The 25,910-nt window shown below is 39.6% G+C and overlaps 1 protein-coding gene across 1 annotated transcript in view; it reads right to left on the bottom strand.

Moving 5' to 3' along the window:
* KCNB2 (potassium voltage-gated channel subfamily B member 2) overlaps window positions 1–25,910 on the bottom strand; it is a 164,227-nt gene that overhangs the window by 123,885 nt on the left and 14,432 nt on the right. The window lies entirely within an intron of this gene.

Here is a 25,910-nt window from a genome sequence, read left to right as displayed (position 1 = left end):
CACACCTAGTAGAAAGCAGAAATGCTTAATATTTGACTCTGATCCCGAAGAGGTCAAAGCTACAGTGACAGTCTTCAGTCTTGTGGGGCTGTGCAGACACAGAGTTTGAGGATTCCCTTTTCCAGAAGGGCCACACTGGACCTGGACCTCTCCTGCAGCACAGGGAGCCCTGAGGACAGTCCTGCAGCCAAGTCATACACAGGGGAGCATCATTCCTCTGCCTTGCTCTATCTAATGATGAATTCCTAGTGTGGAGACAGTTCTACAATGCTCAAACAAATTGAAAAGGATAAAATTCAGACACTTGCTGTTATTTCTTAATTGAAAGGCCTGACTGACACTTGTGACTGTTTCTGCTGTCGGGAGATAAACCAGGAGCACAAAATCCTTCTGCCACTCCTTGGCCTTACAGGGGGCAGACACACAAGGTGGGGTAGCCCTCTGCTAGGGTAGATGCAAAACTAGGGGATTACACCTACCTGGATGATAAAGTGGCACTTCGCTCAATTTGTCATGCTAATATTCCATGCTGCAGCATGGAAACTGTTCTCTAAATAGGTTTCTAATTTCTGTACAGATTAAATGCAACCAAGCTACTTTACTTGCTGATAATTTATCTAATACCTCTTAGCTGTGCAGTCACATTCACCACAATGAGTTAGACAAGGAGATATCAGGTGTCCTGTGGAAATTCAGAGAATTACTAATAAAAGAGCAGCCTGCTTGGATTAAACATACATTAGTACTGTACTTTCAGGCTGGCACCTCTAAATCCTCATTCTCCTGATGTCACTGCTACATCCTGCCCTGCCTGTCAGCATCCATCTCACGCTTGCTAAATTCCTGTGCCACATACTATCTTAGCTAAGCCAACCTAAGGAAAAAGGGCTGAGATACGTTGTAAAGGATCAGGGTTCATGTCACTGTGATGGAATGAAAGTCTGGACAAGCCTTTTCAAGGAGCTAGCTGAAGTGTCACCTTAAGTTCAGCAGCCGGGAACACCAGGAACATTTCCAGCAGAAAAAACCCAGAGAAATAATGACTTGCATGACATATTCAACCGATCCATGATCTTGTATGACTGAAGTTCTTACTCTCTGGGCAGCAGTGAACCCTTCAGGATCACAGATGAGAACAGCATGTGCTTTGAAATTCTCCCAGGATTTTCTTACAAGGATTTCTACAAGTAGAATGATCTTGCCTTTATGTTTAAAAATTGCAAAATTAAAATAAAAGGTCTTGACTAGTTTTTTTTATAATAGGTGTATCTGTATAAATAAGAAGTAGAAATAGTTCTACTTCAAAGCCCTTACTGTGAACTTACTCAATTGCAACTGGGTTCAGAAAAAAAGTTGCAAATAATTCCAGAAATCAAATGTATGTGAGAGTTTCTATGTTATTTTGTACATGAGAAATAAGGAGCATCCCCAAGAGAAGAGTACATATCTCAATATCTCAAATATATGTTTTTCATGTCCCTGCCATTGAAAAATATAAACATAAGAAAACCCAAACAGTCAGACACTTCCGCTTTGCTCTGCAGAATGGATGCATCCAAAGTGCTTAAAGGAGGCTGAGAGACCACTGGAACACTTGGCCAAACCCTTCCTGCCCCAGATCTTGCTGGTGGAAACCTCCATAGCTGGTGCAGAGGAGAGAAACAGGAGGTAGCACTAAAAGCCCAGGAGCATCTCTTATGTAAGTCACTAAAGGACTTAAATGAGGTGACAGGAAATTATACTTTTTTGTTTGATTTTTGCTTGAGTTTCTTTTTGTTGAAAGCATGAATATTTTTACTTGTATTTCCTCTGAATACTCCTTGCTCCCCTACTTCATCTATGATGAGAAGGTTCTGTTTAGTCTGTATGTTACTTTTTGCAAGAAATTATTGACATTAACTTAATTAATGAGAAGTAGTTAGAGATGCTTCTAAGTCCCTTTTCCATGTAGGGCAAGGCAGATATAGGGAAAAAGATGCGAGGTATAATTATCTATCACTTATAAACAGCTGTCCATATTGTCTTTTAATTCTATTTTAGTCTGTTTCATCCAATTTATTCAGCATTTCAGAAAATGAGCAAAGATATTATCTTAGAAAGCATTTCTTCTTGTTTATTAGGAAAGAGTGATTATCTCAAGTAAAGATGATGCTATCAGTGATTTAAAGAAAAGTGACTATTGCTGCCCAAAGCCTGCCCTTAGAGTAATGCCCAAAAGCCATGGTGGTCTGGTGATCACAGATCACTGTTTGCTGTGACCCTGTCTGTTTAGGGAATAATAAAATAAATATTAGAGGGTCAGACATGTGGCTAGTAGCTAGCACATGCTATGAACAGACGCTTGCTAGTAAAGACTGGCAGTTCATCCATTTTGAATTAAACTGTAAATCAAGGAACTATGAATGTGTGGGAGGAGTGGATTAAAAATTTAACAAAAAAGCTTTTCGTTTCTTAATTCCATGATCTGTCATACCTCTCCATCTGTGCAAAATTAGTGAGGGTTGCAGAAAAAAAACTGAAAGGGTGGGATGTTAAAATGGTTTACACTGAGGTTCCTGTGCAGTGTGGCTGACTTCCATGCTTCCCAAACAGCACCATTCCAGAACACCTCTGCTTTTCTACAGAATCCACCCAGACATATTTATCTCCAGTCAGACAAAAAGCAGTTTAAGTAGCTGGACTGAAAATGGAAATAAAGACCTTATCATGCTTGAACAATACCATTGACTTTAAAGGGAAATTTTTTACATAGTGAGCACTAGCTCAAACACTGACAGAAAGGGATACCACATACATTCTGCCAGTTTGCATTGAGAGAATGTTAGGCAAAACAAAACCTACCCTTGGAGAACCAACAAGAAAGAGAGATTATACAACACATGTCTGAAAGAAAAATGACAAATGATTCCAAGATTTTATTGTAATTTTACTCCAGAAACCGAGCTTGCTATTCCCAAGCTCCAGGTATTGATTCCTACACATTTTAAAACATCATGAAAGGGAGGCTGATCCTTAGAAGTGCTCTCTGACAATGATGTACAGTGCTTGAAATATGACAAAGTTAGCTGAAAAGTTAATATATTTTACAGTGAAAGGAATAGTTTTAAGTGCAAACTCCTGAAATAACCTCATGTAATTCATGTATCTCCCTGAGTTGCTGGATCTGTTACTTATTTTAAACTGTCTGTATATTCAAGCACAGAGTCACTCATTGAAAATGTGAAGTAGTTCATCCCTAACTGTAGCTGGTCTCTGTGCAGGGAAAGGCCACAGGCGAGCTCCTCTCAGCTTTGAACACAGCATGCTTTCATGCAAAGGGACTCTCAGCAACACAGCTGGCTAGAGCAACAAAAGCAGTACCAGCAGAGTCTGGACAGCAACAGGTTCCCATCTGCAGCTCTCCTTCTGTCATGAACAACCTCCATGTCCTGAACAGCAGCCCATTTGAATGAAAAAACAGGGGAATAAAAATCACTGGAGTATTGCAAGAGTGCAGAGCCAAACCCAACTGGCACATAAATTCTCCTTCCTACACGGGGATCAAAGTAGGGAAGATTGGTTGAAGTGTCTTCTTTCACCTCAGAGCACATGTATATCCCTTTCAATGAAGAGAGGTACTATTAATCATGATCTCCCACTCTCTCCTAGGTCAGATAATTCAAAATTCCCATCTGGCTGGTGTTTTGGAAGTTTCATTACCGGCCTTTCATACTTCTGGTGTCTCATTATCTCTGGAGGAGTTTCTATTGGCAGCTTGTCCCTGACTGTGAGACTACTCACAGCATCAAGGAGGGAGAAAAATATAATAAAAACCCACTCAGCAGAAGCAAATGATGATAACTGGAAGAAGCCTACACTGAGAATGGGAAAAGAAAGAATGATTTGAGATGTGGGCTGTGTGTGGGAAAGTCTCCTCCCTGGGAGCCGACCTGGCTGGCCAGAAAGTGGGGTGGTGCAAGAGGATACCTCCAAGACAAATACAGGAATATGCAAACCAGAGAAACCTTTCATCAAAAGAGAAAACTAACCATCAACAGAGATGGTAATTCCATCCCTTCTCTCCCTCTTCCTTCTTCTCTACCCTCAATGTTGCAAATGATGTCTTAATCCCACAGATACATTTGCCTCTCCTGTGAGCTGGATCTGAAGCCTCCTGAAGCCAGTGATTTCAAAGGGCTTCACTAGGCTCAGTGGGGTCTGGATGGCTTTGTTTCATGGGAAAATCCTTTCCAGCCTCATGACCTATCAGAAAAGAAAGAAGAAAGAAGCCTAAGAGCTCACTATCCTTTCTTCCTGCCCTCTGACAGAGTGAAAAAACAAGAGGTCCCTTCAGTCCTGACTGCAGAGACCAAGATCTGTGGGGACAAACCCAAAATGGCTTTTACAAAATGGCACAAAAATTGTCCCAGGGTGCAAAGCAGAGAAATACACAGAATGGTTGAGGTGGGAAGGAACCTCTGGGGATTATCTGGTGCAACCCACCTGCTCAAGCAGGGCCAGTTGTCCAGGAGCATGTCCTGATGGATTTTGAGTACCTCCAAGGATGGAGACTCCACAAACTCCCTGGGCAAACTGTGCCAGCTCTCAATCACCTGCCCACTGAAAAACTGTTTCCTGCATTTCAGTGTGTGCCCATTACCTCTGGTCCTAAAACTGTGCACAAAATCCATTCAAGAACCTTGAAGAATCTTGAGTACTGAAATTTGAGCACTAACACGCTTGTTCCTAATCTGGTTAATTTAAAGGTACCCTGAGTTTACACTCAACCCATTTTAGTCCTACAAAAATCTAAGGTCCAAAAGGTAATCTATGCTTTTTTTGGTTCCCTTAAGCAGTAAATTAGGTTCAAAATATACTTTCTGGTCATTATTTTACTTCAATGCAGTATTTCAGGTAGGTGCCCTCCGAAATTCTGTTTCAGCTGCAGTTGTTTGGCAGTCAGACAGGCATAGCCAAAAAATATGATGCAGTAACATTATCAATAAGAAGACTCCTAATACTTTCATATAGCATATCTCTGAGGCAATGGCTTCTCCAACTACTTCTTTGACCATGACAATAACCTTTAGAAGCAAAAATTTTTGCATTTATACTTAATTCATTAATTTGTTTTCCATTATGTTAGCAGTTTTAGGCTTGCTGCATCTTGTTATTCTAATATTCTAAATAGGATCAGGCAGAGAATATTTACATTTTAATTAAAAAATATAGCAATAAATTGAAGCTTACAATTGGAAAAAAATGGGGGGAAGGAAAAGCAGGTTACTACTATTTAATTCAATGGCACTAATCAGGTTTTTTTTTACTGTGGGCTTTCTACAAACATCTTTAGTGTGTAAAAGTATTTTTTTGTCATGCAAATCATTCTGAGCTAATATTATACAAATTTATTCTTGAAAGACTTCAATTGCTTTCCAGAACAATAATAAGCTTTAAGTGCTTTGTATCGGAAATGGTTTTTCCAAGCTTAGAAATACCTGAAAGGAGAAAAAATAGATAGAAAAAGTTCAGTTCAACAAGATCACAAAGTGAACAAAACAGGTCTAATTCTCATCACTTTCTGCCACCACGGCAGCATTAAGGATTTCTGTCTATCTGTTCCCAGGCCCCGTGGAGCTGCCTTGCCAGAGGGATGTCAGGTAAAACTATCTGGATGTAAATGCAAATCTCTTTCTCCATGTTTGTAAATTCCTAGTAAGATGTATTTAGTGAAATGGAAAGAAGAAAATGGATATCCCAGTGTAGCACTTCCGAACACTCCTGTTCCAAAGAAGAAAATAGACACAAAATTGGTAGAAGTAGGATATGTCAGGTTGAATGACAGGAGGAGGGAATCACTTCTCAAAAAAGATGAGAAGTGATGACTTCTGGAATGGCTATGGGGTCCCTCCATGGCCCCACAGGTCTAAGAGAGTGTAACTTCTCAGTCTAAAGGAGCTGTTAGGTCAGCAGGAGCAAGAGCAAGGAGACTTGCCTTTCTCCAAGAACCAAGTTTCTCAGGTTTGTGTCAGTCTTGTGCACTGTGAAACATGAGCCACCATGCAGACACTGGAACCTGAGCTGTAAGGTTTACAATAAACAAGCAAGATCAGGACATTTAGGCTGTGTTAGTCCTGTACTATCATTGCATCAACATGGCAAACAAGGAAGCGAGCAATTATCTCAGCTCACCAAAGGTTGCTTCAGTCTCCTCCAGGAGACAAGGAAATGTGCAGTTAACACTGGAAAGAAAATCAAGTTTCCAAACCTCTCAAAATTCTTCTAAAATGACGATCCAGAGAAAAATTACTCAAAGAAAACTCAGTGGATATCAGATAATGACACTGTCGAGTCAGGGACAGAAAGAAGACTCCAGTCTTCAGGTGGCTCAGAAGGCAAAAGCATTTAATGAAAGTAGCGGGTGTTTTTATAATGTGACTCTCTAAGGTGATTCTTGATTGGTCTCAAAGTAGAAATATCTCACATTATTGGTGACTATGAACAGCACACTCTAGAGAACCATAATTATAAACAATGGTTAAAGAAAGAGAGATAATAATTGTTTTAATTCTTCTCCTCTCAGATTCCCAGGCTCAGCCTGGGAGAAATTGTCCCTGTTCTTTCTTCGACTGAACTGAGAATATCCACAAGATAATATTTGTTTCAGTTCTTTCTGTGTAAACTTCTCATTATTCTCACGTGAAACCTGAAATGATGTCCCTCAGATCCTGTCTCAGAAGCTATACAGTGTTCCACTTCTTCTCCCCAAAGACTTTTCCTTTGCTCAAGGTTACTCAGAAAAAGCCTGGAACCCACTGGGGTAAGAACTGTCCAGAAGTTAATGGTTCTAATTCCATGGTCAAGCCTATTTCAGTAGCAAATGATGCCTATCTAAAGGAGCAGACAGGTCTCACTCAGAATATGGGATGCAAGACACATACCAGAACTTAAACACATCTAGTATCACCAGTATAATATTTTCTGCCCATATCTGGGTATAGAACAAGACTTTTTTTTTTTTTCCAGCTCATTGCATGAACTTGCAAGTCAATTGTAAGCCCTTCCAGAAAACACAAAATAGATTTAAAAAGAAAACAATTACATGGTTTAAAGAAAATGGATTAGCCTTCTGACTTTGTGCATTTGGGCCATGCATTTAAGTTTCTTCCCTCAAAAATGACAGCTAGAATATCACTTAAAATCACAGCAGAGGTTCTAACTTGGAATCAACTTTGTATTTCTTGTTTCTGAGCATTTTTTTTCACATTGAATATCATAAGGTTCAAACAACTGGGAAGATGTGGCACCTTTGTATGGAGCACACCTTATGAGTCCCCAGATTCTTTGGTTCATTCCTTGAAAGTGCAGTACGAAGGAGCTCCCTGGATATGTGTGTGGATTACAGATGTACTCCGAAAAGTGGTTTTGTTGTGAGAAGCAGTTCAGTGCTTCCATAACTGCAAAGTAGGCAGGCGAGTACAGTCTGCCACTCCAGCCTGGCACTACACAATACAATTCACCTGTTTCAAAAGCATCACCTCAGCAAACAGTGCCAATTATTTAAAGGTAAAGTTAAAGGGATTTAAATAAAAAGCCTGGACACTTCACATAGAGCAATTGTTCAGGGTCAGGTTCAATGGAACTTTGAGCAACATGGTCTAGTGAAAGGTATTACTGCTGATGGCATGGGGTAGTAGAACTAGATGATCTTTAAGGTCCCTTCCAACCCAAACCATTCTGTGATTCTACCATTTTATGATTCTGTGATTCTATGAAATATTATCTGAGAGCATGTTCAGGATTAAAAGCTCAAATATGAGAAACTTATGTGTAATTTTATGTAATGGATGCAATTTCATATACAGTAATAATAGCTGAAGTATCGAGAAGCCAATTATACATCTCAGTGGTCATTTGTATTTGCAGCAATTATTCTAACAACCTAATCATAGTAATTAGCCTGGCTATTGTCCCCTATCTAGATGGAAAGCTAGGTCGACAGCTCTTATTTTTTAAGCTACCTACATGGAAATCAGGACTTTATTTATCCATCTATCACAACCAACCGTGTCATTCTTTCAGAGCATTTGATACTACTGTTTACACAAAGGCAAAGCAAAATGACTGACCTGAAATATTCCGGCCCCTCATGATGTATTGCAAGAATAGGCTGGAAAGTTTTTAGAAAGAAAATTAAGTTCTCTATGTGCACTTAAAAACCATCAATCATATATATTTGGAGAAACACAATAGTCACCAAGAGTAAAGCTTCACTGCAGATTCAGTCATATTACTTCTTGGTGATTAGAGAAAATAAAATATAATGTCAACAAAAGCTTATTGGAGATCACAGGTTTGATTCAAATTCCACCAGAGTCAAGAGGAATGTTTTCCTAGGACTTGAGGAAGGTTTGGGTCAGATTTTGTGGCATGCTTGCAGAGTTTCCCAACGTGAGGGTCTGAGTGGGAGATGGGGAATGGTGCTCACCAACACAAGCCTCTGCTTCAGCATTGCACCAAGCTCAGTGTGTGGCTGCAGGAACACATGCAGCAGTCCTGTTTCCCTCATGCTGGGAAACTCATGGCATTGGAGCTGTCTGGGAAGAATCCAGGGTCAGGTATTCTGCACTATCTGGAGCCATATGGGGTGTACACGGCCCAGCTGGCCCATGTGTGCCACGTGTTGGGGTAACCAAAAGGATGGACTCATGTCTCACCTCCCATATGTGGTTCCAGTAAACCCCACAATTCCTGCAGGACTGAGCTTGCCTTCAGAGAGAAGAGCTTCTGACAAACCTGGTAGCAAATGCAGATTCAAGCCTATGCCAATGTGCATTATGAATCTGATGCATAATCTGCCTTGCTGGGCAAGCTTGAAGGGAGTACATCTCCTTCAAATTTTGGAAAAGGATAGGATCCTGCCTTTTTAAAAGAAGAGCATGAGATGAAAGTGGGAAGGACACTGCCTTTTTGTTTCCTTTACCATTTACATACTTCTGTACCCGTTGAATTTTCTTCTCTGGTGGCTGTCATCTTCTGGGACCCTAGGAAGAGTTTATCTTAAAAAACCAAAATTTAAAAGGTCATAAATACTGAGTTGTCTTTCCAGTTAAAAATACTGAAGTGTTCAACTTAACATTCAAGGGTCGTCCAAAAGCAGCCATTATTTTTCAGATAGCAGGTGGGATCTAAAACATAAATAGGATCTATCACATAAATGTGATACTGAAAGGATTTTGTTAACTTCTCTAGACTATTAAGGAAATTTAGAGACTGATGTTACTTAAAACTAGAGGAAGAAGGTTAATCTATTTTTTCTATTTTCGCAATCTTCTGCGATGCTATGCAATTTTCAAACTTTTTGTCAGTTTTTGCAGAATTTCTTCACATTTCGGTAATTTTTACTTTTTAAAGAATTTACAGAATTTCTCATTTTCACTGAATCTGAAAGATGTATTTAAAAGATGAGTGACCATTTCTAATACATTTCTACTGAAACACTGTTTAATACTATTAAAAACAACATCCAAAAGAGCTCTGACCTTTCCCATTTTTCCTTTCAAATGCTTTAGCTAATTCTGATATTACTACAGCACTTAAGTCACTGTAGAGTTTCATTAATGAATGTTTTAATATGGCTAGCTGTAAAGAATTCAGGTGAATACAAACTCTAACATAGAAAATTCATTAATTAATTTCTTTGCCCTATGCTTTTTCCCCTCTAGTATTTAAATCTTGTGGCCCTCTGAAACTCTCCTGTTGCATATGTTGCATATATCTCTCATGGTAGGAAGGAGATTGGTCAAAAAATACCAATCTGCATTTGGTCAAATATCTGGTGAGGTGGCATCAGAAGATGCTACACTTCATTAAATGCTTTCCACACAGACTGAGTCAGGCCCGTATTTTCTAGCTCTATCTGTACAAGCCTGCAAGAAAGGGACTTTCAACCTTTTAAATACCAATGCTTAGAGATGGATGGAGGAAGGCCAAAATATTCAGCCTCCAGGACATGTCCAAAGACACTGTGGCTGGGAGGTGATCCCACAAAGGTCTTTTGGGCCTTTAGAATCCTTTGGAGTGAAAAAATGGGGGAAAACTCCCACTTTAGCATTAGTCCAGCTCCTGACATGCAGGCAAAGCTGTCAGCCCTTTGGGCCTTGCTGCTGTGGCCTCCCACTTGCTGCAGGTGGGGAGGGAATGTCCTTCACTCCCCTGACCTTGGCTGGCTGGAATCACCACCATGGGGCTGCCTGCTCTGCAGCTGGGTAAAATACTGGCCAGTGATGGCCCCACTTATTTTGCAACTCTAATTGTTTCCATGCATGCCTCAAAATACATCTAAATGAAGCTCAAATAAATCTAATTACTTAATGTCCTTGTTATCATGAACCTCAAACAAAGACAAAATGCTGAATAGCTGCATGTTGCAATTCAAACTTTTATTACAAATAAATTTCACAATAATACTCTAGTACAGTCCATTATTTTTATATTGCCTGTTTTAACTCTGCTTTTAAATGGTTCTCATAAATCTGCAAAAGATCATTTATACAGTTGTCTTAAAAGAGTCACATATACTGTGAGCAGAAATTGAGAAATTTCTAAGCACATGTATGTATTTTGTTTGATTAGACTTAAAAGATATACTTGGGTTGTAGACCTTTTATAAACATGTATTGAACTACTATTTTCCTAATACAAAATATTCTTCCAAGTTGGATTGCAGTCATCAGTGGCACATAAAGAGAGTAATGAACAAATTTGCAAAGCAGGCTGGAAGGTGGCTGAGGGAGACAGAAAAGACTTGACAGAGCTCTAGTTTAGCAAGAGAACTGAGTTGATATTCACTGAAGAGATCCTTCAGTTATGACTAAAGGAGTACATGGCACTTAGAAATACTGAAAATTGCATTTGTTTTACGGGCATTATGCAATTACTGTCTGAAAAAATATCTTTCGCTTTTACTGCATTATTTACTAAGCAGTTGTAAACTCTGAAATCTCTTTTTGTGTGTATTATATTTAAAACTTGCAAACTTTGCTGTAACATCACAGTTTGCTAGTGGCGAAGAGGGAACTTTACCCCATCTAGAAGGTCTCTGAAGTCCACTGTAAAGAAAATCCACACAGAAAGAAGCTGGATGGCAATGAGATGCCTTCAACTAGGTATTGCAATGCCTGAAACATGTGCTTCTTGCTCCAACAGGGTTAGCACCAGTGCTGGACTCAGGGTCCAGGCCACCCTGCTGCCATGGGGAGCTGGGCACTGCCCGAATGGCAGGCAGAGGAGAAGGCACACACAGCTGGATGGCAGCATCCAGGCTTCTCTGTGCTGGGGTGCTGCAAACAGTGGGCATTGAATTTAATCACTGGGGTTATAACATAATGTAAATTATGTCATCAAGGAAATAACTAAGCAAAACTCCCAGGGGCCAATATTGGTGCAGCATCTCTGCCCACACTGAGTACCCCAGGAAGGCACCCAAAGGCTCCCCAGAGCAAACTGGAGAGCTGCTGTAAGTTTAAAGACTCCCAGGGCCAGATATTTGCTTAAGTGTCCATGTTCTAGGCATCCTAGGCAGGAAACTTCCCTTTTTTACCCCTAAAATAAATGTTCTTGGTTTGCTACATCGATCCCAAAGCCAAAATGAGTATTTCTACCTGTGTTTGTTATGAATATGTTGTTTACCCAATACAAACATAAATTTATTTCTAGATTAAATATTCATACATTCTAAATTTATAAGTATTTTAAAATATTATATATGGATTTATACATTAAATCCATATGTCTATATATAGATATTGATATGGATGTATATCATTTTCATACTGCCTCCCTGACAAGAAAAAAGGTATTGACTATTTTGCCAGGATTTTTCTAATCTCTGATAAAGTATGTACACCTGACAGGCTGCATGTCTCACTGCATTACAGCCTTTGAAGACTCTGCAAGGCTTTAGGCATCACACAAATATGAGGACTGTGAACTTGGGCAAGAGCTGGCAACATGCAAGCAATGATGTTATTTTTCTCTTACTTCAGCTAAGATTTCTTCTCAGCTGATTGAGGGTTTTTTTATCCCCAAAGCTTCTAATGTAAAATATTTTCAAATATAATTACTTCAGATTGTGACCTGTCATATCAAGAATTTATTTACATACGAAGGAGACAGTAATACATCTGCTTAAGAGGAATAACCTATCACTGCTTCTTCAAAGCCAGAAGGCAATATAAATTTCTTGCTCAAGATGTACACATAGGTTACAGCTCAAAGGCTGTCAGGCTCAGAGCATGTTTTTACATATATTTTATTATTATATAGTACTTAGGCAGATTAAAATATTTTAAAACAGGGCAAAAGGCCAGCATTTTGCAAGCCTATCATCTCATTGCTACACTTTTGCAAGGCAGAGCTCTTTTCTGGGCTTGTTTTCGGGACTGTTGTGCATTCACAGCTGCTGGGTGGGCTGTTACTAGCTGGCAGAATGGCATCAGCTGGATCTGCTCACTCTCCGTATCACCAGTGGGATTTAAAACGTCTCTCTCCAAAAAGGATGACAGATTTCAGTGAGAGTACACTTGTCCTCGCTGGAGAAGGGATGGAGAGGAGTGGGGGAAGCCCGTGTGTGCCCGCCACCCCTCCGAGGGAAGCCACAGCCACCAGAAACACTTCCAGGCTGTCAAGGCACAGAGCCTGATGTGCTCTGCCACAACTGGGTTGTTATTATCATTACTCTTTTATGGGTGGCATCCTCTCTGGATCACCCACTGGCACTGCTTGTGTGGCTGTGCTGCAGCAGCCCCTTGCTCAGAGGGCACTGCCAGGCACTCTGCTCAGGGCAGGGGTGGCCAGTGGTGATGCTGAACCCACTGCACAGGGCACAGCCTCCATCTGCGGGATGCAGCAATGAGACACCATGCAGGGACATCATCCACCATGTGCTCCCAGCTACAGCAGCCTGTTTGGAAAAGCAAACTTGGGCGAGACTGGCAAAGGCCTGAAACAGCTCAGCAAACCCGTACCTGAGAGACCAGGGCTTGGTGTGGATAGCAGGTACCAATGAATGAAGGTAACTGCATCTAAAAATGGGTTTAGGATGGAATCTGAATCTCTAATCTACCTAATAATACCTGGTATTTGTATCAAATAAAATCTAATACTGTACATTTATAAAGTCTTTTCCTGAGACAGTCTGACTCTGAAAGTTCTTTCTGAAGATAATTTAACATCATGAAAAATGCACAGTACTACCTTCCTTGGTGTCAAATCAATTATAGAATCATAGAATGGTATGGGGTGGAAGAGACTTCAGAGACCATCTAATTCCAACCTCCATGCCACGGGGAGGAACTCCTTCCACTAAACCAGGTTGCTCAAAACCTCATCCAATCTGGCCTTGAACACAGTTGGGGGAGTTTCTACTTTGATGTCACTTAGATATTTATACAATTCCTTCAAACTCACAAAATGTCAGAGGGTCAACACACTCACAGGAACCAGAACCGCATGCAAATCTTACATAGGATCTTGTGAGGAGGTGCTGCAGGCTTTCTCACAGTGCTGCTGTTCCCAATTTTAGATGCACATCTCCAGTACACGCTCTTTTAAAGCAAGAATTTCTCAAATTCCTACTGGAGGTTTGCTGTAAAGTACTTTGAACTAATTAAAAATGTCATGTAGTTGCTTTAAAATTGTATGATGTTGCCAGAGAAATTGCTGCATGATGAGACAGCAACTTCCTTCATGCAAAAGTAAAAATTATCAAGAATTACTTGTTCTGAATACAAGACAGAGAAATTTTTGAGATTATCTCCTGCATATAAAGATAGCCAGCATGGTCAGACTCTTCATGTACTTCCATGATGGGGACAGACCACATAAAGATCCCTCTGAGGACTCCTGTCACCCTCAAACATTCAACCCAATCCTTCCTCTACACTACAGGGGAAAGTCTAGAAGAGACTGGATAGACTGAAAATCTAGAAAGACTGGATAAACTCTGACTATCTACTGATCTGATAGACATGATGTAGAGACAGGAAGAAAATTAATTAGACAAGAGACAGGGTACAAGATATAAATGACAAGTTATGTAAAGAATAAATTCAGCACATGTTTGGGAGGAAAAACCAAAAGGGCATGGAAACTCTTGGAAAAAGACAAAGAGAAGATGACTTGCACTGGAGCAAAGACAAGAAACTGGGCCAATGGAGGACAACACAATCTGAAGAAAGGAAGGAAAAAATGAAGCATCAGGAGATAGGATAAAAAGGAAAAGAGAAAAAAGAGGCAAAATAGGGAAACCTATATCTTTTAGGAAAGAAATCCCTGCTACTCAGAGTATGCTTCTGTGGCTCCTCAGTGAATACAACTGCTTTCTCAGTGCACGCTAGACTTAATGTGCCATGAATGATAGATTTCAGAAGAACTTTAGAATTCAATATGTACTGTGAAATGTTCCATGCTCAGCCACTCCTGTAGAGCTGGGAAATGGCAGGAAATCATTTTGAACAACAGTGTGTGTTATTTTGAGGGAGACATAATGGCTTGTTTGGTTTGACATCCAAAACAGATATAACTGTGACAAAGGCATTTAAATGCTAATCTGTCATTTACAGTGGGTAAACAAAAACTAACCTGCATAAAAGCTGTGGTGCTTGTGAGACAGTGCCCTAGAAGCCTGAAATACTGCTTAATTCAGAGAAGACAGGGATCTTGGCAGGCACAATTTATACCCAAAATATATGAATGTCGAGAACAAATTTTAGGTACTCAAACCTTTCTTTCCTGGTGCTGGATTTGGATCATACAGTTTGGGTCTCAGACAGGAGTGATTTTTCATTTGCAGTATATTTTTCAGAGATGGAAATATGCAGGCAGGTATTTTTCAGGAGCAATCAATACCTGCACAGTCCAATAAAAATGTACCCCACATGTGCACATTCAAGAGAGACAGAGAGATCCTAAATTCATCACAAGGTGGCTCTGGGTAAGTCAGGAAGAAATGTTTGCTTTATTTTTTGGGGTTTTTTTGTTTGTTTTTTTTTTTTGAGGTTTTGTTTTTTGTTTTTTGTTTTGTTTTCTTTTGTTTTTTTCATATTCTTTTCTTCTTGTTAAGCCTGCTTGTATGTGGAAGTCTTCAAAACACACAAAAGCAACTTATGAAAAGTCTCTACACTGGACAAAATGCGATCTGTGACTTATCTCAAGCAGGCAAAATGACAGGAACAGAAAGAAACTCAGTCACCTGTTCCTGCTCCTTGTAACATGGTGTGATTTATCTCCTTACTATCTCATCACGTGGCTTTTGTCACGCAAGTCTCTTGGCTCCTGAGAGCTGCTGAGTAACCTGTACAGAAACCACACTTCCACAGAAATAGAAAAATGTGTTAGTTTCTACATGAAGATTGGCTGCAAAAAAAAAAAAACAAAAAAACAAAAAAAAACAAACAAATAGTGAAGTTAATAGGATATTCTGTAATGATCTGTTTGGATCTGGCCTTGACATGGATGGCCAGGCACTCTGGCAGAACTGTTTCTAGTTCTGGACCTTCACTTTTCAACTTTGTTTTGTCTTTTTCCTGTACATACTCTTCTGCAATACAAGAATAAGCAATGTGTGCTTTGCACGGAGAACTGCACTTTCCTGTGATACTGACATGTCCTGTTTGTCAAATGTACCTCCCTCGAGTATAAATGTGAAACTTCTGTTGAGCAGGAAATTTCCCCAAGCCCCTCAAATGGATGTTCATTTGCTCCATGCAGTACTTGGGTGCTGGTTCATGAGATGTCATCTTCTGAACACCCCTTCTCCAGTACTTGCTGCTTGTTCTGTGACTGAAAAGGGAAGAAGGGAAGGCTATGCCTGTCCTACACAGAGCCTGTGTGAAAATGTACACGACAGACATCAGCCTGGAAATCTGCGATCATAGCTGACAAGTTTAGAATCAAATCATCCTCCCCTTATCCTGAGATGTGTATCCAAAGGAGCAAGCATAACCATTCAATTAAAAATAATCACCAAAGTCTGATATTCTTTGCACTATTCTACTTGTGGGTTTTATGTCACTTATTAGAAAGTACTGATTGGACAAAAATTGGCAGAAACTTTATTTTCCAAGAAAATTTCCAGCTCAGTTTCAAGTACAGAGGTTAAAGGTATTCTAGAACTGTCTTAAAAACGTTCTGTAGAATAAGGAAGCCAACACAGCATTCAGTTTTATGTTTTGAGAGTCTGACAATTTATTACTGTGCTTCAAAATGTTCAGTTATGCTTGTGTGGGCTTTGACATTGCTCTTTCAGCCGACAAACATAATCTCACAGTGTGTCTAAGCCTCTCCACATAGATCTTACAAGCTTTACTCTGTTGTCAATATCCTGCCTTGTGTTTCATGACCTCGGTTCAGTGAATACTTCAGGACATCCAGCACATGGCATCAGACATCTTGATGACACCAAACCTTGCACACTGCTGTTTAATGACCTCTTGTATTATTTTTGTCTGTTGACTTTCTAAACCCATCAAAGCAGATTACAGCCACTTACAGTGTTCATGTCTTCTGAGTACTCTGCTCAGCTTAATACAGCAAGGAAATCACCTTATCTGTCAGATATTCACTGTACCCCAAAATCTCTCTAAAATACATCATAATCCTTCAGTTGGACTAAGAAAGGATCTCTTTTGAAAGATAATTGCACAATCTGTTTAAAACATCTTTTTCATTTCTATGTTCAAAAAGGAACAGGTTTTACACTTTCTTAATCTATTTTGCGAGCAGTTCACTGATGCCAATGGTGTAGATATGAATGTAAACAGCAGGATATGACTTTTGGTTATACAGTTCTTCTAAAATTCCTTGAAACTGATACAAGCTAAAAGCATAGAGAAACTGAGCCCAGGCACTACAGGTTACACATATTTATCAGCCATAATTCCTGACAGTCTTGCATTCATATACCTGGGATAAATTTTGCTCTGCTAAATACGAATGTGTCTGTCTTGCTTTAGACAGCCACTTCTTTTTTAATTGAGAAGATGATTACAGCAGGATTTCCTGATACTTGTTCTTGCACTCCCATCCTCTGTTGTTGCCCATTCTCATGTGAGGAAAAGTTAACACAAATAAACACATATGTTAAGGTGGTAGCAAATTCAATGCTTTACCATTGCCAAGTATCATTTCACAATATGTGACTGGGATTGATTGAGACAAGGGGAAAATACAAGAAATAATTTTTTCAGCCCTTTCTGCTTGGACATATCTTTGCTCTCTATGCAAAATCCATAACAACCATTTTATACTCATGAAGAAAAACTAAGGCTAAAGAAAATAAGAACTTTTTTAAGGAGCAGGTGATGTTCTGCTTTAGCAAAGGGGTTACAGTGAGCAGTATATTTAGTTGTTTTGTTTTCTCCTCAGTGAAAGATCACATGCTGCATTTCTGCAGGGAAATTTACTGCCACCTGACTAAAATTAGATAGTCCACACTTATGCTTTGAGTTTATGTCGTTATCCTGGGAATGGTGTGGGAGTTTAAATCTATAATCTCTGCATACTCACGGAAAGGCTGAGGACTATTCTGAATAAATGCAACAGCCCTGGAAATTCAGGCCTTAGCATTTGAATAATTTTTTTAATGAACTCTTTTAAAGCATAGGTGCTGGAAAGCAAAAGTGGAGGGGAGAGGAAGGACAGGTAAGCAAGCATACCATATGGGTACTTAATGTATCTGGCAGCCTGCTGTTTTACCACTCTGGAGCCTTGTAATAGCATTAGCTGACACAGACGTGTGACTGTGCTTATCAGACGTCACTGCAGGGCTGAGGGACACACTGTGGTGACAAGCCCCACCACTCCAGTTTACACTGCATGCTGCAGCTCCTGCTGCTCAGACCTTCTGAAGGCCAGCTAATTCACAGATAACAAAACACTGCCGGGTGTAACTAGTCTTGATAGGTTTTTTTTTTTTTCTCTTGGGTTTCTGTTGAAAAATTTTGCTTCACTATGTTGGTTTTTTTTTTGTTTTTTTTTTTAAGCAAGCTAAGAGCCCAGAGCATTTGTAGTCATTGGCAAAACTGTATTGGGGGGCAGGGAGGGAGATTGGGAAGGCAACAGCAGCTCCCAGAAAGTGACACCAGCTCTCAGTAAATTAGTTGTGGGGATTTGCCAGGCAATGACAATTTTTAGTTCTAATTCTCAGACCCCTCTTTTTACGGCAGCTTCACATACTGTAGGATATTGCTTACTATCTCTTCTCTCTATGATAGGCTGTAAATTCAGAGAGGAAGGAAGTAAATACATAATCCAAGCCTAGTGTCAGTGTTATTTTGCTTGGATTCCACTTCACTGCACTCAACTGCACTCTATCTTTCCAGAACTGAGCTCTTACAGTAAGCTCCTTATATAAAAACCAATGCAAAATATTAAAATTAAATGCAAAATATTGCCATTTTTATCAGATGTCCATTTCCAAACAACCTGAAAAATAAAAGAACTTTCTCACTCACCTGATATGTCTATTTGTAAACCTCACATCCTATTTTTGAGACCTATCATAAGCAAAGTGGTTTGAACTGTGACACAAATCCATGTTGATGACCCTTAAACAGCCTTAAGGATAAGTCATGAGCCTAATGAAAACTGCTTGCTCTTTTCATTCATTCAAACATCTGTGCTAAATTCTTAAAAGAATATTTAAAGGATGTAAGGAAGTTTTCAGAAATTCCCAAGAGGCTGGCTCACATCTTACAAATGCAAAAGCAACTATTATCCCAGAGAGCATATAAACAAAAAACATTAATTTAAAAGCCAGATTACAGCAGGACTCCATTATGAAGCCAATTTTGGATTAGTAAAGCCCTTCTTTCTCCTTATTCTATATAATTTCTCCATTTCTTTCAGTCAATATAAAGTCAGAGTAGACCAGATACAGTGGATGCTTGTTTTTTCCCATTAAACTAATAACTAAGTAGGCAAACAAATGTTGTGCATCATTTTTGTACACATCTACACGTGTGTTCATTTCTATGAGCCTGATAATGTCTTTTCAGTAAAATTAACCAGGCAAGCCCTGCAAGACTAATTAGTTTTTCTTGCACAAAACTTTGGCAAGAAGTCAGCATTTCTTCCCATTTAGCATTTTGAATTCAAACTGGCTCCATTTATGCCCAAGTCAAAATCCAACTCAACTGGTTTTGGCCACAATGGGAATTTCAGTCCTCAACTAAGAGTATATTTCTGACTCAGTGATTCAGTTCCCTGACCTGTCTTTTACTGTGCATGGTCAAAACAATGCACTTCATTTCAGTGGCCAGTCCTGATTTAGTCAGAATAGCCACGAGCCAGACAACTTGAAACATGTAGTAAATTCTGGGTTTTTCCAGATTTAGAAAAAGATGTAATTTCTGGGATTTTTCAGCTGTCAAAACAATTGCCTTTCTTCCTTCTGTCAGGTGTTCTTTGATCTCTATCTACTATTCTGTTGTTTCCCTAAGCGCAGTATTTTTCCCCCCTCAGGTTAGATGTCAGCAAGAGAGGGTTTTCAAGCTAGAGTGAAATCTTCTCTTTCATGTGCCTTACACTGTCAGTTCAATACACAACAAGTGTTAGATCCTGAGACTCTCTCTGATCCAAACCATCTCATAGCTAATAAAATAAAATTATCGCAATGGGATACAATTGAGAAAAATATAGAGCACTGTCTGCCCCTATGTTGCTCAACAGAAACAGCAATAGGAAAGTTTATGCAGACTAGCAAATTATTCTCACAGCAGAAGACATATGACTCTGAATTAAAAATGAGCACATATGCTTTTATTCCTGGAAGCGTGACATCCACAGTACTGGCAGTTTGGGACCCAGTGTAACAGATTCTTAGGCAGTTTCCACCCTTCTGGAGTACCAGATTAATTCTCCACAGATGAATATGATGTAAATATGAAACATTTGGCTCCAGCTTGAAGCAGTCAAAAGTGATTTGCTGACTATCCCACCAGTATTTCAGGATGCTCTGAACTACCTTATTATTCGTGTCAGCAAACCCTCAGGTGGCCGATGAAAAAACTTTCTGTTTCCTTCCCTACAATGCAGCAACCATTCATGAGATACTCAGAAAAAAATAAAATGAACCCCTCAAAAGTCAATTAACCAGTTCAATTTCAGATTGTGTCACTGAAACAAAATCAGACACCTCAGGGGATGGAGAACCTCTCCGTACCCTCAGTATTTAAAGTTCTGCATCAGCTGTGACAAGGAGCTTTGAGAACAGCCATCATCACCAACAACAGCCTGTAGGTGTGCTGCTTATGTGGTGTACTTGCAATGTAATTTTGGAGTGGTAACTGAGGAGAAGAAACTACTATTTCCATTGCCAATACATGCTTTGATCTATAAAAATACCCTACTAGCTACCTCTGGGTAGGGCAGATTCATTTCCTAAGTTGACTACAAAACAGAAAGATAAAATACTACACTCGTGATAGAAATAGAGCACTGCAAAAATGGCCAGGCTAGTCATAAGGTCACTAGTCTTACCACAGGCCATTAATATCTATATGAAAATTAATTTTAGAATTTTGTCCCTTAGGCATAACTTATACATAATGACATTGCCACAATATCTTTGACTCTGCTTTAATTTTCTCCATTGTATGGTAAAAACTTCTTTGATTTATTTCTATTTCTCTGCCTGTGAGGACCATTTAACAGTACTATTTTCCTGATTAGAATTCAGCATGTTTTTAGATAGTTCTTGGAAAGTGAAATTTTATCTTAAAGGCAGGTGAATTACAAAATCTATCACATCTGTATGAAATTATCAATAGAAGGAAGTTTGGATCACAACAAAGTTGCTGTATCTCATGTCTGTTTCACCAAACCAATCACTTTAGTCAAATTCTAGATTTTAAGAGATTAATTGCAGTTAGGTACATGCTTAACTGTAAGTCATCTCTTAAAATTTAGCATATTAATAATATGTATATTATATATAATACACAAGTAACATAATGTGATGAAAAGAACAAGGCATTCCTTATTAATTCTGTAGACAATGTGATAATGAATTTTTATATTCATTGTCGTGGTTTCAAGGAGGCCAGCTATGATAGTTTCTAAGAAGTGACATATTGTTTGTATGTCACCACATTTACTGCTTTAACAGTGCAATGCTGCAGCTCGTGAGAAGGAACTTTTTATGACTAGCTGCAAACCTTTTCTTCTGATGGTAAAGACAGTTTAAAATAAAAAAAAAATTAAAAAAAAAAAACAACACCACCAAAAACCAAGGCATAAATAATGCTTTTGCTGTATTCTAATACCTGGATACATTTCTGGGGAGCACAATTTGTTCACTGCTGGGTGCTTAAGCACACATTAGATGATCTTTATCTTCCGAGACAAACTGAGCTCCCATTTCTTTCAGGCACAAACTGAAGATGTTCTTTGCAGAGAACCCTTGAAGCTCTGTGCCAAATCCAGCTCTTTCCAGTCAGCATTCTGGAAAAGCTGCAGCTTCCATCCAAACAGTAGAGAAGGTGAGAAGCTGACATTGCTGCCTCACGGGATCAGAAAACTGAGAGGTTGTTAGAGCTAATGCAGTAAATGTGCAGCAAGACAACAAAACCTGTTTTGCCTTCCCTTCCTCCTCCCTCTGGTGAAGTCAGACATGCTGCTTTTAAGCTTTTGAGAGATGTATTTGGTGATGCTGCACTGAAAGATGACTTTGCAGAACTTTACCCATGCAGGTGCTCTGCCCAAGGTCCATCCTGCTGAGTGAAGGTGCCTGCCTGGGACTTGAATTTCTCCTATAGTCAGTGGAGAAAGACATGTTACCTAAAGCTGCTGTCAATCCCACTGAGCCCCTGTTTTTCCTGACTAGGTGACAGAGCTTTAGACAACCAGACTACTGATCCAGGCCCTGTGGTTTGGGTGCTGGGGGCAAAAGGGATGAACCCTTAGCTCTCTTGCAGCAGGACTGGGTCTGGAGAGCCAGATGAACTCCAGCTACTGATGTGAAGGAGGGCTGAATTCAATCTCAGTGCTGCAGACTTCACATTTAGCAATGTTGCAGAGTAATCCAACCAAGTCAATTTTTCTAAAATGTGTGGAATATCTCAAAGTCAACACCTAAATTATTTTGACCCCTAAGCAAAACTCAATTACTGTAAAACACCTCAGTGTGAGTTTAGATGGCTCTCCTCTTCCTCTTCAATTCTTTACAATTTTTTGCAAGTGAATAAAAAATGAACCTTGGAAAAAACATTCCCTATACGTAATTCCATTTCAGCAGCAACTGAAAAACTGGAGTAACAGGAGTTCAGCTACCAAGAACTTATGGAAGAAATATTATAAAGTGGGACACCTTGGGATTTATGTCAAAAACATGCCTGAAAGAATTGCTTGTGGTTTTTGTCTTCTCCATAAGATAAGTGCTGGAAAATGCCGACAAGTATTATATCTAAATATATACATATACATACATACAAACACAGACATATATATATATATATATATGTATATTTACAAAAACTTATGTATAAAAGGACAGAATTCACTTATGGTTTGAAAGCTGGACTGAAAGAGAACACAGGGCAGGGCTGTCTCTTGTCTCCTGGGCTGGGGCTCTGGGGGCCACCCGTGAGGAGCAGATCGGGGTGCTGGGCAGGTCACCCTGACCCACCCAACAGCTGCAGAACCGAGAGTGTGCTGCTATTCTCCTTCTGGTGTTGCTGTAGGAAACGTCTCATGCCTCCTATAGCTCTTTTGTGTGGAGAAATTGTATGTAAAATCTAATTTTTGGCTTTATACAATGTCTCTGGGCATTGTAAGAGTGCAGAATATCAGCGTATGAGATCACTCCCATCACATGAACTGCTGACACTTGAAATGCTCTTTTGATTCCTCTTTTATTTGCACAAGTTGTTAGACTAAAGAGCCAGGCCCCATATAATTTTCTCACACACAGATCCTCTTATTTTCTATTGTTAGAGAAACCGAACTACCACATATTGTGTCAAGTGACATTTCTTAAATGCTGTAAAATAAAGGAAAAACAATTTCTTTTCTTTTTTGGATTGATACCTTGATTTTTGTTTCATTATACTAAAATCCTTAAGTCTACTGTGTAATAGATATTCCCTTACTAACCCTTCTAAAAATCTCTATACAGAGACTAAGATTTGTGCCAAAGACATTTGATTCTAAAGGACAAACAACTGAGATTATTTTTATTTAGCAGATTTCCTAATCACATACTGCCTTGGCTTCCCTCAGTATATATGAAATTCTCTAACCATATTTCATTATCTCTAGACTTCTGAAAGAGAACTTTTATTAAATCAGTGTCAAAAATCTGAAAGACAAGAATTCAGATATGAAAAATATAAACTCTCCTTACAGTATTTCAACTGTTCCCCTATTTTTACTCAAAGGTTTTATTCTATTCTAAGAACAGTACAAAAAATTACAAATTTTATTGATGAAATGATTTTGAAAGTGGTGAGGGTACCTCTAGTTACAGGGAGTGAGGGGGGAAATTACTGGACTGTCATGTTCTCTCCAGGCTTCAACTTGTTCTCTATGGCTGTCAGACTGTATCCATCTATCTGAGAAACTGCAGGGGTGGAAGCAAAGGAGTAATTGCCTTCCAAAGGAGCCTTGGTGTTCAGCTAACCCCTAATAACATGAGCATCTGTATGACAGAAAGAGCACTACTGCACAGTGCAACAAAGAAGGTTCCCACATCAGCCTTGTCTGAAAGCAGACCTGCCATAAGACACTCCCTAACACACACCTGTTCAATATTTCCTTTGCACAAGGACTATGATTAATGAAGGCTCATTTCTTTGCTATTTGTCAATGATTCACACTAGCACTCAAAAGAAAAAAAAACATTTTCTTTTATTTCTCAATGCCAGCATTTTATGGCCTTGAGAAAGACTAGTAGTTAAATGCTTTCAAGCCACAATAAAAGCCCAAGACAACAAAACACAAAAAATCCCAAAGCCCTGAAAACGGAGCAGACTCAAAAGATCAAAACCTGGCTTTCCTGAAGAAAAACAACATTATCTTTTGTGGCTCCGACAATGCAGAGGAGATGGTAACCATCTGTGCAGGAGCAGTGCAGCATCACCTTCTGCAGTGCTGGACACGGATTCCAGCTGCGCTTTGTCACTGGGCAGAGCCAGGGAGGGACATATGTTCCATTTTTCCTGTCATTTCCCTTGAGTGCCTTTTCATAACTACATTCCTGCTAATCAGCTTCACCTCAGAGTTGGGCAGGGCAGCTAGTTTCCCTTCAGGCTGCAGAGTTTCAAGAAGCCCCTACAGTCGCACCTTGTTTGATCAGCTCTGTGGGTATGAGCAGCACAAGGACACACAGACTCACTAAATAAACTCAAGCAACTGAAATAGCACTGTTTACCAGAAACAGGCAAACACAAACCTCAGCTAAGGGGCCATTTGACCTTCAAATACACAAAATGCAGTGTTCTCTCACTCAAAAAACTCCCAGCACAATGCAGTGGTGGTGATGTGAAAGAGGAATATGAGCTTTCTCATAGCTGAAATTGTCCATGCTAGGGCACAGCAACAGCAACACACATCTTGAAGCACCCAATGCCAGGAAACACCCAGTGCCAGTGAGAGTACAAAAGGGAATATCTCATAAGGTCTAAACATCTTCTCTTTATTGTGTGTTTTTTGCACTTGCAGTCTTTTGGTTCCCTTCACCTTTTCACAATCCCTGTCCAGACCCAGATGGTGCAGCAGATAGAAGAGCTGTGAGTTTTCATTCTCTCTGTTTCGGTCACAGATTGCGGGTTCTTCCTGATAGTGTGAGCTCTTCACTCCTGAAGTATAGGAACTTTACTCCAGTGGCAAATTTCCTCTGTCATTCCTACATACTTTGTACTTTTATATTACAGGATTTCTCTCCATCAAGGCTCTGAAACACTTACTTGGCTGACATCCTCAAAAAAAACTAGGCATTTCACTTCTTTTGCCTTTTTTTTTTAAACCTACATGGTTTACATAGCACCTTAATATATACTGATTTGTCTGTTTTTACATATTTGGCTTAATTAGGACTTTGCTAGCACTGGGGTTTTTACTGACATTTTTCCTATTCTTATTTAAGTGATATTTTTTTTTACTTTCTCTCAAGTGGATGATCACCTGGATTTTGTGTGCTTTTTCACATGATATATTTTCCTTAATTTTTTTTTGTAAAAAATTTTCATGATGTCTTCAGTTAACTTTTTTGTGACACTGAGCAATAACTAAGTGCAATGTAAAGTGAAGACTTTACCTCCCACATCAATTCTGTTCTTCAGAATGCCCAGTTCAGACATTTTCTGAGCTGTACAAGAGTCAGAAATTGGAACCAGGTAAGGAAAAAAATGAAAAAAAGTTAATTCACAGAAGTTTTATACATGTTGTGTAAGAAAATTCCAGGCACTCTGGAACCCTTTGGCAGCCCAGCTGCAGTGCTCCAGTGGCACCAGCCACTGGAACCATGTCCCTGATGGATGCCATTTGCTGCACCCAGGTTTTCCCTCTCCTGCTCATCACTTGCTCTGCCTGTGAGGTCTGTGGGATTGCACACAGATTTTCTCTATTGGCTGGTGCAGCTTGAGAGTAATGGAAATGAATTCTGACCTCAATGTCTCCATCCAGACAGCAGCTGCAGGACAGGTCCAGCAAGTTATTTACTGAAAGCCAAAACTGCTGTCTTGAGTGAATACACAACAGCCTTTGTCCCTCCTTGTCCTCTTGCAATAAACTCTGTTTCTTCTCCTTTACAATATGATGAACAAAAAATTTGGAAGATCAGAACTCCATGGATGCAACTTCCTGGAGGAATCAAGCATCACTCAGTGTGCTGGTCCCTCCACAATGCACAGCAACACTGAAGCTGTCAGCAT

The sequence above is a fragment of the Ammospiza nelsoni genome, chromosome 1 (genome assembly GCF_027579445.1).
Source record: "Ammospiza nelsoni isolate bAmmNel1 chromosome 1, bAmmNel1.pri, whole genome shotgun sequence".
Taxonomy (NCBI): Eukaryota; Metazoa; Chordata; class Aves; order Passeriformes; family Passerellidae; genus Ammospiza; species Ammospiza nelsoni.
This window is presented reverse-complemented; position numbering and strand designations above follow the sequence as displayed.